Here is a 5,595-nt window from a genome sequence, read left to right as displayed (position 1 = left end):
TTTTCCCTAACCCCAAAACCTAACCTTAACCCTAAACCTACCCCTAGCTCCTAACCCTAAATCCCCTAGAAATAGAATTTGACCTTGTGGGGAATAACAAAATGTCCCCAGATGGTCAAATTGTTTTTTGATTACTATTCTTGTGGGGACTTCTGGTCCCTACAAGTGTAGTTAAACTCATCCACACACAAACGATGTCTCACATGTACAGTGCACCCTCACTGTAACAAGACACAAGACTGTGTCCTTGAGAGAACAAATATGTCTGTGCGCTCTGGACCTCCAATCACCTGAGCTACAGTAGATTGAAGATTGATTACTGGAAAAACATGTGCACCTGCCCAGCCTGCAATCATGCCACAGTCCAACATAAATTACATTTCTGCTTGTCTTCATACAATGAGCTACAGAACACCCTATCAAGGACAAGATCATTGTGACATGAGTTTGACCTCTGTCTGACTGTGTCTGCCTCAATTCGTTCACCTGTAGGTGGGTGATTGCCTTCATTTTTTTTTGTTTTACCATTTCCCGAACCAGACATGTCTTATAACAGTTCTATTTAAACGTTTAAATGCTTTGCAAGAATAAATGATTTCCCTAATAATCTTGTTTACCTGATGGGATTTTGATAAACACACAAAATCACCAATCAAAATAAACGTTCTACCACAGCGACCATGTTATTTTTGGGAATCCTATTTGATTCTGAATTCGGACATATAAAGTTTGCGCTGGTGGTGAAACATGCGCAGATCCAATACACCACTGCAGTTGACATAGCTGACATAGCATCGCAAGCCAATCATAGAATGTGAAAACAAAACCGAAGTAAATCATACAATCTGGCCAGGTGGAAGTCAGTGGTGGAAAAATGCCCAATTGTCATACTTGAGTAAGTAAAGATAACTTGAGTAATTGTCTATTAAGTTAGTCACGCAGTAAAATACTACTTGAGTAAAAGTCTAAAAAGTATTTGGTTCTAAATATACTTAAGTATCAAAAGTAAATGTAATTGCTAAAATACACTTAAGTATCAAAAGTAAAAGTATAAATCATTTCAAATTCCTTATATTAAGCAAACCAGATGGCATGATATTCTTGTATTTTTAATTCACCCTACAGTGGGGCTTATTAAAATACTTATTTTCCACCATAATTTACAAATAAATTAATTAAAAATCCTACAATGTGATTTTCTGGATTTTCTTCTTCTCATTTTGTCTGTCATAGTTGAAGTGTACCTATGAAGAAAATTACAGGCCTCTCATCTTTTTAAGTCGGAGAACTTGCACAATTGGTGGCTGACTAAATACTTTTTTGCCCCACTGTATAGCCAGGGGCACACCAACACTCAGACATAATTTACAAATGAAGCATTTGTGTTTAGTGAGTCCGCCAGATCAGAGGCGGTAGGGATGTTCTCTTAATAAGTGTGTGAGTGGGACCATGTTCCTGTCCTGCTAAGCATTCAAAATGTAATGAGTACTTTTGGGTGTCAGGGAAAATGTATGGAGTAAAAAGTACATTATTTTCTTTAGGAATGTAGTGGAGTAAAAGTTGTAAAAAATATAAACAGTAAAGTACAGATATCTAAAAAAACAACTTAAGTAGTACTTTAAAGTATTTTTACTTAAGTACTTTACACCACTGGTGGATATCATTTTTATTTGGTAACGTCGCACAGTGTGACATGTAATATTCGTAAAAGACTGACTCCTATGTCCAGTGTGGGAAGGCCTTTAAATCACACGACTGACCAAAGATAAGCCTGAACCATCAGCTGCAGAAGTGACCAGTATATGAACTCTCTAACATCATTCACACACTGACACATACAAACCAAAAATTCATATCACACCTCTTATTTTCTCACATAAATCCTATCCTTATCCGGTAGCTCAGTAGAATCTGTGTCATTGCAAAGATTCATTATCCTACTTTCACACTAAATAATTACTTTCCTTTTCCCACATGAGCCAATTAAATTTACGTCATAATCCTAGTTTTGAGCAGTCACAAACTTTTTAATTTCCTGTAAAATTCAGCTCTCCTGAGGGCACAGTGTTAGAGCTCCACACCCTCAGTTCAAAAATATAGAAAGCTAGAGCAAGAAGAGTTGCTTCAAACCTCCGCTTAGCACCGTCTCAGAAACACCTCCTCAGATCCAGAAAAATGGAACGTCTTCTGCTTCTGTAATTAATGTTTCAGGACCACTGCCCCAATCCGTTTCTCCTCAGCTCTACCCCCCTCTCTGGCAATGTGGAAATCTACATTAAATATTACTACAGCTTGGGTATCCCTTCCATCCTGCTGCAGTCAGCAGTCATCTGAGATTATGTAACTTTACAAACAGAGGGAGATCCCAAGGCTGGAAGCTCATCAAATATTGAGAGAATCCCTGATGAAGCAGAAACACCACTAGACTGTACTCTGCTGTACTGTTGTCTGCTGTACCAGTAGAGAGTTCCCTTAATCTAAACCTATGTCTGTGTCCCAGTTGTCCACCCCTTTCCCTAAGTGTGCACTTGCACACTTTCTGTAATGAATCTAAAAGTATTTCGATTGGCTAGAGGGAGTTTCCATGATAGGAAGTGTGCAAGTGCACACTTTGGGAAGATGGTGGAGAATTGGCATTGTGTCATTTTGCCCATCACTTCAGCCATGACCAGAACACAACGTCTCAGCACACTCTAGCAGTGAGTGTGGAGGAGGAAGCCTGAACTAAGTTAACCAGGAGGAACCATGGAGGAGCTCTATGGCTGTCCAAAACATCACCAGTCACTGTACAGTGAAATAACCAACTAATAAGTTATCTCCTCTTCCTACTCTGCTTCCTCTCTCTCCACTAACAAGATGTTGTCCTTCTCTCATGCACAATGCCTGACAGTGCGTGTACAGCCAGGAGGTTACCAAGAAATTCACAATTTGAAAAGCATGGGAGGTGAATAACCAACATCGCAAACAATTCCTTTAAAACAGATCTACTCTGAGAATAAAATGCTAAAGTGGTGTAGTTACAGCAGATGGACGGTTGGTTTGAGCTTTCCTTCAGTCTTTAGCAAATTGATGCAATCACAGGCTCCTTAAGTTCTATAGCAAGAACACATGATGGAGGTCATACTGTACATGTCATGCTGAACAACCTTACAATGTTTTTCCAAATAACACATTAGGGCCAATGAAACAACAGTGCCCCATTCCTTTTCAATGGAGGGAAGTGAAGTGGACGAGGGGAACGTTGGGCGATGCGAGCATGGGCAAGGGAGCATGAACAGGGCGTCACCAAATTTGGGGAAAGCTGAACTTTATACAAATACTCTGTGATATCGCGACACTATGAACCAATCAAAGCTCACTATAGCTTCCAGCCCCTACTGGATTGGCTGTTGATACCTAGCACGCTTGCTAGCACCCACATGAGGGAGAAGCTAGAGTGGATATCCAAATGATTGTGTTATGCGGAAATCCCATCAGCCTCAGATCCTTCTGTCTTCATATGCAAAGCAGCTGAGCATTAATGGTAATTCTGTCCTCAGCTATTGAGTGACCAAGCCATGGGAATTTCATGGATAATAGACTCACAGTAAAGACAACCACATAACCAAAACCTCAAACTCAAGGCTCAAACCAATGCAACCAAAATCTATTTGACCAGTACGTCCCATTACTGAACATGACAAATGGTTTTGCAAGAGGGACCTGGTCAATTCTGCAGAAAATCTACAGAGATACACAGACAAACAGAACCATCTGCAGCACACCAGACCTCTGGTACAGACTATAATACTGTCTCATCTCCTCTGTCACTAAAATCACACTGTGTGAACCCAATGGGAACTCCCTGAGTGAATACCAGCAGGCCACTGCAGCGCTGCAGTGATCAGGATGGTTCTTACAAAGCTACAAATGCCCGGCCGTCCCGTCTTCAGTCAGCTGTTCATTCCACCCCAAAAAATAGAATACAATTTTTTGACGGGTTTGAAGGTTATTTTATTTTCATGATGGTCTTCATCCATAACTGTCAGTCACACAGTTTTACAGTAATTATGCCAGCCCTAAGCACAATACGGTATGAAAGTGATGCGTAGTTTTACAGTAATTATGCCAGCCCTAAGCACAATACGGTATGAAAGTGATGCGTAGTTTTACAGTAATCATGCCAGCCCTAAGCACAATACTGTATGTAAGGGAAGACCCCCCTGTATTGGACATTTACATTTACATTGGACAAAAATGAATGGCAAGTCATTGGCATCGGACAAACCATATACACATTGTCCAATACCACCCAATTCGGCGTTGATTCATGCAAAGTGTATTGCAAATGCCATATGGCAATTGCCAGTTGTAACACTTTAAAAATTCAACAGGTGGCGAATCCGCTCCACCGTGGTTTTTCATATTGGATATGTAACCCAAGTCAAGGTCCAAAAGCAAAATCTTGAAAAAATGAATTTTTTGTAAAAAACTTATCACCCCTTAAAAAAGTGCTTTCTGGACCGTTTTTCGAAATTCTTTCGAATTTTGTGTCAATTACACACGTATAAGAACTGTATCAACATACTTTAGTCGTATTTTATTATCATAATTTATTTTTATTTTTTTTAAACTTGTGCATAAGGAATTTTTTGGGGGGAAATTTGACATGATCAAAAATCATGCAGAAATGCAAAATTGACTGGCCTGATGAACTCGGGATGGCCGGGCAGTGATAGTTGTTCCTTTCCATCACTCGTTGTGTTGATTTCATCATGTCCATTTGGTGATGTTTTTTTCACTATAGAATCATATTGCAAATGCACGTGCATTTGCAATATGGTTCAATGGGCATTTACCATATGAAATTTGACATGCTCAAAAATGCAAAATTGACTGGCCTGATGAACACAGGATGGCCGAGCAGTGATAGTTGTACCTTTCCATCACTCGTTGTGTTGATTTCATCATGTCCATTTGTTTATGTTTTCTCACTTTTGCAAAGTCACTGTGCATTTGCAATATGGTTCAATGGGCATGTACCATCACGATTTTGTCATGCTATAAAAATCCTGCAGGAATGCAAAATTGACTGGTCTGATGAACACAGGATGGCCGATCAGTGATAGTTGTACATTTCCATCACTCGTTGTGTTGATTTCATCATGTCCATTAGGTGATGTTTTTTCACTATAGAATCATATTGCAAATGCACGTGCATTGTTGTGCAACTGGTAACCCAAAAATAAAAATATGGTTGTAAATGCATTTACCGGGACTCCTATTGTCCATGCCCGCTATGGGAGTACCCTACTACGGCCCTCTATCTATGGGGGCAGTCCTGAGTGCTTTATGGACTGTTTAAAATATTCTGATGGATACGCATTGTTGTGTAACTGGTGATTGAAAATAGGCACCTGGTAACCCAAAAATAAAAATATGGTTGTGAATGCATTTACCGGTTATTCTGATATTAATGCCCGCTATGGGAACACAGGATGGCCGGGCAGTGATAGTTGTTCCTTTCCATCACTCGTTGTGTTGATTTCATCATGTCCATTTGGTGATGTTTTTTCACTATACAATCATATTGCAAGTGCACGTGCATTTGCAATA

The sequence above is a fragment of the Oncorhynchus nerka genome, linkage group LG27 (assembly GCF_034236695.1).
Source record: "Oncorhynchus nerka isolate Pitt River linkage group LG27, Oner_Uvic_2.0, whole genome shotgun sequence".
NCBI classification, from domain to species: Eukaryota; Metazoa; Chordata; class Actinopteri; order Salmoniformes; family Salmonidae; genus Oncorhynchus; species Oncorhynchus nerka.
This window is presented reverse-complemented; position numbering follows the sequence as displayed.